Source organism: Coenobita brevimanus, chromosome 105 (genome assembly GCF_032717465.1).
Source record: "Coenobita brevimanus isolate Jiangsu-jjx chromosome 105, ASM3271746v2, whole genome shotgun sequence".
Taxonomy (NCBI): Eukaryota; Metazoa; Arthropoda; class Malacostraca; order Decapoda; family Coenobitidae; genus Coenobita; species Coenobita brevimanus.
In genome coordinates, this window is record NC_137058.1 from 4,406,918 (window position 1) to 4,416,449 (window position 9,532).

Below are 9,532 nucleotides of genomic sequence, written 5' to 3' on the forward strand. Positions count from 1 at the left end.
TGTTGCCACGTTTTCTATACCGTTATCTCTCTCTCTCTCTCTCTCTCTCTCTCTCTCTCTCTCTCTCTCCTGGCGGGAAATGTGAGCCACCCTGAGTACTTTTGATTCTTTTATAAGTTATTTATAATTGTGCTTTCATTTGTTAATTTGGTTTTGTTATATTTAGTGATGCCGACAATGTATTCAATGCATGCCCCTCTCCTGCCTCTCTCTCTCTCTCTCTCTCTCTCTCTTTCTTCCTCTCTCTCTCTCTCTCTCTCTCTCTCTCTCTCTCTCTCTTTTATTGCAAGAGACATTTTTGATATTTTCTTTTACATAATATTGTATATATTGTCTGTGCAGAGGACATAAAGGAAGTGACACGAGGTCACCCCCAGGAGGCTATGTGTCAAGGCCACCGACTGGGTGTGGAAGTGTTGCCGCTCGCGAGTGAATAATGTTTTTTTTTTTTTACTTCGGTATTGGCATATGCCTACTATTTTGTCCTACATATTAGCTTATGATTATAAATGTGATTATTCCTCGCCCTTAAAATTACGGTAAAAGCCAGTAAATGTGAGCATTTTTCCCTAGCAACACCTGTACAAGCTATGGTTGGGTCTACGGAGGTACGTACTTATTTTAGGTCAGACTGGGTAAGTGTTGCCACTCACAAGAATTACATGAATTATATCTTTTACTTTGGATATTGGCATATTTCTTCTTTTTTCAGGCTCATTATCTTAAATCCATAACTGTGATATTATTACCCACCATAAAACTACGCTAAAAACCATTAAAAGTGACTACAATATCTTTTAGCAACACTGTACAATATATATGCCATGTTTCTGTGTTACTGTATAAATATTTTATGCATAATAAGATTACTGTTGATTCATCCATCAAAATACACAAGTGTAAGTTTTATTCATCTGAATTTATCGAATTTGTGATGCCTTGTACATAAATAGCTTCCATTTCACATCGCAAGTTGGGGAAACGTGGCACCATTGTACACAGGTGCGGGCCACACCACAGCCGCAAACGAGCGCGAGTCCGACTATAGTCAGTGTTGCTCTTGAGGTATGAGTGAGACTCTGGAGCTGGCCAGGGAAAATCAGAAGCAGGTACAAGAAAACATGAAGGTGTGGTACAATCGAAAGGTCAGGCTGAGGGAGTTTAAGGTCAGCGACGAGGTTTTGGTGTTGCTGCCACTGCAGGGTCAGCCGCTGGCCGCTTTGTAGAGTGGTCCTTACCCTGTAGTGCAGCATATTGGAGACACTGGCTACCTGGTGGAGACCCCTGACAGAAGGATGAAGCACCAACTGTGCCATGTGAACATGTTGAAGCCGTACCATCGTGCACCAGATTCTCCAGCTCCCGTACACCTTGTCTCCGCCACTGCTGCTGCTGCTGAGGAGGGTGTTGATAGCGGCTTGTTTGAGGTGGACTGCGAGTTTCCAGATTGTAGCTGGGTGCAGAATGATGAGGCAGAGTCCACTCTCAACTCCAAGTTAGCACATCTGCCTCGGGACCAAGCATCTCAGCTGGTTGCCCTCTTGTCAACTTACAAGGATGTATTCAGCAGTACCCCTGGGAAGACCGATTGGATTCAGCATGACGTGGATGTTGGTGATGCCGTTAATGTGAAGTTGCCCCCTTATCGAGTCAGTCCTCAGCGTGTTGGCCTGCTGCATCAGGAACTCAATTATATGTTGGACCATGGGCTTATATACCCCTGTGTTAGTCCCTGGAGTTCCCCGTGACTTTGCAGCCTAAACCAGACAGCATTGCAAGATTTTGCACAGACTACAGACGGGTGAACACGCTAACCAAGACTGATATGTGCCCATTGCCCTGGCTTGAGGACTGCACCAATCGCATCGGCTCGTCTAGTTATATCACCAAGTTAGAGCTCCAGAAAGGCTTCTGTCAAGTACCTTTGACCGAATGAGCTTAGGAAGTCTCGTGTTTTGTGGCAGACAGACAAACATATCAGTGTAATGTGATGCCATATGGTATGAAAAACGCCCGGGCAATGTTTCAGTGATTAATGGTTGTCAGTGGTATGAAGCCTTGTGTGGTATACTTGGATGTTGTAGTAGTCTATAACGATGATTGGGAAAGCCACTTAAGAGAACTAGGTGTTTTGCTGTCCAGGTTTTCTGAGGCTTGCCTTGTAGTAAATTTAAAGAAGTGCAAGTTTGTTTGTGCACAAGTTCAATACCTTGGTTATGCGGTTGGTCATGGTTGTGTACACCCCCCTGACTCTAAGGTGGAGGCAATAAAGAATTTTCAGGCATCACAAAACAGGCGCGAGCTTCGGAGATTCCTCAGCAGTATTGGTTAATACCGTCGTTTTTTGAAGAACTTTGCTACAATAGTGGCCCCTCTCACTGAGTTGCTTAAGAAAGATAGAAAATACATCTGGACCGATGTGTGTCAGAATAGTTTTGATGCAGCCAAGGGAGTCTTATGTAGTTATCCAGTTATGGCTGCACCAAACTTTAATAAGACATTTAAACTTGCTGAAGATGCTAGTAATGTGGGTGCAGGAGCTGTGTTAATGCAGGATGACGATCACGGCGTAGAGCATCCTTTTTAGTAAGAAGTTTTCTGTTTCTTAGCGTCATTATTCTGTTATCGAAAAGGAACTAGTAGCCCTGATCCATGCCCTGCAACACTTTTCTGTATGCCCCTGCATTTGGACCTGCTGTCATTGTATATACTGATCATCACCCACTCAAATTTCTGAATAATTTGAAGATGAAGAGTCAGTGATTGACGCGTTGGAGTTTGTTCCTTCATCAGTTTCATTTGGATGTTAGACATACTCAGAGTGTTGACAATGTTATCGTTGTTTGTCAAGTTCTTAAGAACGAATTTTCCTAAGGGAAAATTCTTTCTTAGGTGTGGGCGTGTTACATGTGTAAATATATATATATATATATATATATATATATATATATATATATATATATATATATATATATATATATATATATATATATATATATATATATATATATATATATATTATGTATAGTGCTTGCGTGTTACCAGGGTGTGTGGGTGTGTGGGTGTACTTGTTTTTGCCTGATTCTTTGCTTACACATTTAAAGTGTCTTAGTTAATTTTGTTTGCTCTCTCGACGCGAGTGTGACTAAAATTGTTCTTTATATCAGTGACTTGCTGTGGAGCTTGGACTGGCATATTCATAATGTTTAGAGTATGGGAGGAGAGACTCTTTTCTGTATATTTCTCCTCTGCCCTAGCTGCATGTTGATGCGTGCACAACCGGGGTGGGGGGGATATGTAAGGCGAAGGATTTTGGATGTAGAGTGTTTTTTGTGGGTTGGCGTCGGGAGAGGGTGTGTTTGACTGGAGAGCAGAGAGGGAGGAGAAGCAGTATTTGGTGTATTATATATATCTCTCAACATTTTTCACTTCGTATTAGCATCCAATCGCAAGTATTACTGTATTATTATTATTATTATTATTATAATTATTATTATTTTTATTGTTATTATAGTTATTATTATTATAGTTATTATTATTATAGTTATTATTATTATTATTATTATTATTATTATTATTTGTGGCAGTTGAATGCAGTTTAGTTATTTTTTTGTATGATTTGATTTCTTTTGTTTGGCAAGTTTGTTCCCAGACTTTAGTGTGATTATTCAGGGTATTATCTGGTTACTTGGTTTCTCATTCTTTTGTGTTTCATTATCTCATCGTAAATATTGTATATATTATTGTTAGGTGTTTTTCATTGTGCTTACTTTGCCCTTGCTAACGTCAGCTAATTTTATTTACTTTCTGACCTGCGTTGCGAGATTGGAGTTAGTTTTTTTAAATTATATTTCATCACAACCTTTTGTTCAGTTCCCTTTTCACTTTTTTTTTTTTTTTTCAGTTCTTACAGTCAGATTGTTAACTTGTGTTGCCTACTCCCATCTCGTAACAATATATATATATATATATATATATATATATATATATATATATATATATATATATATATATATATATATATATATATATATACACTTCAAGTTTTGCTCGTGAAAACATCTTTGAGGTAACTCGAAGCTGTCAAGTGACGAGTAACGTCTGGGGATGGATATCTGTCAATGGAATGGGAGAAATATCAGAAATCGGAGGCAGGTTCACAGCAGCACAATATATATAAATACTGGAGGGTGTATTATATTCTTCCTCATTTATGGGCCCGAGACCTTCCATTTCAGGGACGGATATTATTTGCCCAGGACAGACGCCCGGCTCACACAGCACACACCGTCCAACATTAGTTTACTGACCATTCAGATCTGGAACTGTTGGAATGGCCCAGTCGGGGATGTGACACGAACCCCATAAAGAACATCTGGGATAGCATGGTTAACACATGGCAACCACATAAGGAGAGGACTCAACAGCAACTTGCGGAACACGACAGAAATCAGTGGGTATTATTTAGGAATAATCCTAGACTGGTCTATAACCATGTCTCCTCGATGCCCACTCTATTGCAGGCTGTCACTGATAACAATGGAGGATGGAGCAAGTACTGAATATTTTTTGCCTTAAAGTATCAAATCCTATAGTAATCATTTATGGCAAATGATATGAGTTACAAGATGTTAGTGTAAAAATCGGCATGTTGAAATAGGTTATGCTATGATGTGGTTTTATTCCACATTGCTATCTGACATGTCAATGATTATTTTCCCTTGCAAATAATGATAGTCAACAAGGCTGATAAGCCTTTCTGCTGTATATGTCTTTGAATGGGGTAACGACTGATATTCCTGGACAAAGGTTTGTAGGGGATGATAAACTTGTAGCACATTACAAGGTGAGAAATGAAGGGCAAAATAAAATGCTACTGTCTGTCCTACTATATATACCATATCCCTTTTTATTTTTAACGAGTGAGAGCAATTTATATGAGTTATTTGAGAGGAGCATGTGGTGTTACATGGAGAGACTGACTGACAAATGAGGAAATGGAGGAGCGCTGTGGTGTGGATGTGGATGTGACAGAAAGCGTAAGGAGAAAATTAATGCACTGAGGTGGTTTGACCACGAGGAGAGCGAGAGACTAACAAGGACAGTGTATGCGCGTGAGGTGGAGGGGGGAGAGGGAGGGGAAGTCCGAGGATGAGATGGAGGGTTGGAATGGAAGGGATGAGAGAGAGATGTGAGGTGGGAGCAAGGCAGTGAATGGCACTGGACAGGGCGACATGGAGACGATTTGTTTGTGGCCACCCCTTACGGGATTGAGGCGTCTGGCAATAGACAGAGTGGTAAGGCACATTTGAATAACAAGTGTGGGTGTGTGGAGTTTGACATCTGTGTCCTTCCTGAAGAATACGCCGATACTGCATAACTTCTGGAGGTTGCAGCCACGCACTTGTGATTGGCGTTCATAATACGAATATCACATTAGCTATGATGGGTGAAATGTTACGGGACCTGTTAATTACAAGAGCCAATGCATCGACAATATTTCATAATTGGGGTCTTGGCTCTGTAACAGCGGTCCTGTGGTAGAAAGGATGTTGCATAGGAGGATGGCTGGATTGGTGCACCAGCTCATGTGATATGATGCTCAAGTTTACACTGACAACTATGGACTGACATCTGTGCACATTTCCATATCAACTGTATTCGTAATGACTGCCAGCACTCTGTTGTTACACCTATTATATAACCGTAACCGTTATGATATCACAATAACAAGTACCTACCAACAAAGCTCCAGGCCCAGATGGAATTCCGCCAATTGTTTTGAAAAAGTGTTCCCCTGAACTTGCCTCTGTCCTAGCTAAATTATTCAGACTATGCATACGTACTTCTTTATTCCCAAATTCATGGAAAGAAGCCAATATCCACCCAGTTCCGAAGAAAGGAAGTTCGTCTGACCCCTCCAATTACAGACCAATAGCTGTCACATCTTCTCTTGGTAAGGTATTTGAAACTTTAATTAATAAGCATATTGTTAAACATCTTGAATCCAACAACTTAATTAGTGATAGACAATACGGTTTTCGCCACGAAAGATCCACCATTGACATAATCTCTTAACTCATACCATCCATCAATCTATTGATCTCTTTGGAGAAACTCATGCAGTAGCTCTTGATATCTCTAAAGCTTTCGACAGAGTATGGCACCGTTCCCTGCTGTCCAAACTCCCTTGCTATGGACTAACGTCTTTTGTTCCTTTGATTTCTTCTTATCTTAGTGACAGGAAAATAAGAGTAAAAGTAGATGATGTATATTCGAATTTCCACTCAACGCCGGCGTGCCGCAGGGCTCAGTTCTGGCGCCAACCCTATTTCTGGTTCATATTAATGATCTCTTATCTGTCACTCACAATTCCATTCACTCATATGCTGATGACTCAACACTGCATAGTTCATTCACACTCAGACATCCATTTACAAAGTCTAATATCTCTACCTCTCAACTCAGTACAGCCATCTCCATAAATCAAGATCTATCTACAATCAGTGAATGGGGACAAAACAACCTTGTCTCTTTTAATGCTAGTAAAACTAAATATATACAGTTTACTAATAGACAGATATTGCCAGATTCGTACATTACCTTCAATCAATCAATCAATCATTTCCTGTGGCACCCTCGGGGATGCATAGGGCCTCGATGAACTCACACCACCACATCCTATCTTGTGCTAACTCCTCAAGATCTCCCCAACACTCATCTCCAGCTTCCCGTCTCATTGTCCTCACCCACGTCTCTTTTGGCCTTCCTCTACCTCTCCTACCAAGTGCCACCCACCCTGGTGTACCTCGTACTATTCCCTGTCTCCTATACACATGTCCTAGCCACTTCCATCGTGAGAATCTAACATATTCATCGATCGGCTGCACTCCCGTTATTTCTCTAATTCTACTATTTGGTATCCTTTCCCACCATTTAACTCCTAATATTCTTCTAAGTGCCTTATTTTCAAACACCAAGAATTTATTTTCCATAGTCACTGTGCTGTACCAAGACTCGTGTCCTTAAATTAAGATACTCCTAACCATTACCTTATAAAGTTTGATTTTTGTATGCACAGAGAAATTGTTATTATTCCAAATATTTTTAAGCATTCCCATTGCCTGATTAGCCTTCTTTAACCTTTCCTCGAATTCAAAGTTCAAAGAACCATCCTTGGCTAAATAAGTACCTAAATATTTAAACCTATCAACTTGCTTTACAACCATACCTCCAATTACACATTCCTGCGCATTTTCCATATTCATATTGATTATTTCAGTTTTTCCACAATTAATAACCAAACCCACCTTGCGACCTTCACTCACCAAACAGTCCAACACTCTCTGCATCTCTTCTGGGCCATCACAAATCAAAACTATATCATCTGCATAATCTAAATCCAAAAGTTTCCTGTTCTCTCCCAAAGTATACCTGCACCGGTTTCTGTTCCAACGCGTTTCATAATGTAATCAATGACCAATATAAATAGTAAAGGCGATAGAACACCACCTTGAATTACTCCGGACTTGACTTCAAACGAATCACTCAGACAACCATCAACCATCACTTTACAAAATGTGTCCTCATGCATGTTCATAATGACCCTCACAAACTCCTCTGGTATTCCATAATGTCTCATGATCTTCCCCATAGTCTCTCTCGAAACACTATCAAAAGCCTTTTCAAAATCAACAAAACAAAGACTTAACGGTACTCTCATTTCATTAACTTGCTGCATCAAATGCCTAACTATAAAGATCTGATCATTGCAACCACGTCCCTTTCTAAAACCAGCCTGTTCATCCCTCAGAATACCCTCAACCACCGGCTCCAACCTATTTAACAACACTCTACTGAAAACTTTCAAAGCTATCGGTGACAAAGAGATTCCCCTCCAATTACCACATTCACTCAGGTCTCCCTTCTTCGGAACTTTAACAATTACACCATTCTTCCAAACTGACGGTAGTAACCCCGTCACCCATATCTTATTGAATAGCTTGGTCAAGATCATTATTAATCTATCCCCCTCCACTTTAAACATTTCCGGAAATAAACCATCCTCCCCTGGTGCCTTATTATTCTTTAACTGTTTTACTGCTTTCTCCACTTCTGCAAGCCTCAACTCTCCTGTTTCTATATTTAAATCTTCCTGAGCAGACGGTATATCCTCTTCTGGTGGTATTGGTCTATTAAGAACTGTCTCAAAATGCTCTTTCCATCTGTTTTTAATATCTCCATCTTTGGTCAATAAATTTCCTTCCCTGTCTCTAACTGGTATTTCCTTGCGTTTACCTGCATTACCACTCAGTTCTCTAATCGATTCATATGCTATTCTTTGACTCTGTCCATCATTTTTGTTTATTAAGATTTCAGTCTCTGCAACCTTTTCATCCACACATCTTCTTTTATCTCTCCTAGCTAACCTTCTTACTTCTGAATTCAAACTCCAGTACGCAGCTCTTGCTAATTCAATCTCTCGTTCATCAACGCATTGCATCTCACTCCTCAATTTAGCCTCACCTCTCTTTTTTATCATATCCCACGTTTCCTCCGATATCCATTTCTTTCTCCTGAATCTATGTCTCCTTCCAATCGTACATTCAGCAGTCTCATGCAAAACTTTGTTCACATCCTCCCACATCTCATCTACACTTCTCTCCCCCTCTTCCAACGTTTCCAACACCAAAAACCTATTTCTGCATTCTAATCTGAATTCCTCCTTTTCTTCTCCTTCCCTTCTAAGCTTAACAATATCGTATCTACCAACACCAGATTTTTCCTTCTTCTGATTTTTTAGTTTAAACCTTATTTTTGCAATGCTGAGTTGATGGTCACTACCAATATCCGCTCCCCGTTTAACATGAACATCTAGCAGAGAACTTCTATGCCTCCTACTGATAGCGATGTGATCAATCTGATTTTTATATTTTCCACACGGCGACACCCAAGTTGTCTTGTGTATATTGCAATGCTGAAAGAGTGTGCCCCCGATGACTAAGTCATTTGCTAGACAGAAGCTTCCAAACCTCACTCCGTTTTCACTCATCCTACTACCAACTCCCATCTTACCCATACATGCCTCAAATCCCTCATTTGAACAGCCCATTACTGCATTAAAGTCTCCAACGCAGATCAAAACATCATGTCTAGGTACCCTTCCTACTCCTTCTTGCAACTTTTCATAAAATGTGTCTTTCCTTTCATCGAGTGCATCATTAGTAGGTGCATAACACACAAACAGACTGATGTTGCCATGATTTGATTTAAACCGTGCGTATAACAATCGCTCATCTATAGGATCCCACTCACATAAAGCCTTATTTGCCTTACAACCCAGCAACAATCCTACTCCCTGATAATGCATTCCGTCCTGTCGACCAGATATCAATAAACGTATACCATCCTCCAAATCCAACTTATCGACTCCAGTTAATCTAGTTTCTGTCAGAGCACAAATATCAAGTCCGTAATTTTGAAAAACCTTCACTAACTCATCGATTTTACCGTCATGATTTAGCGTTCTCAC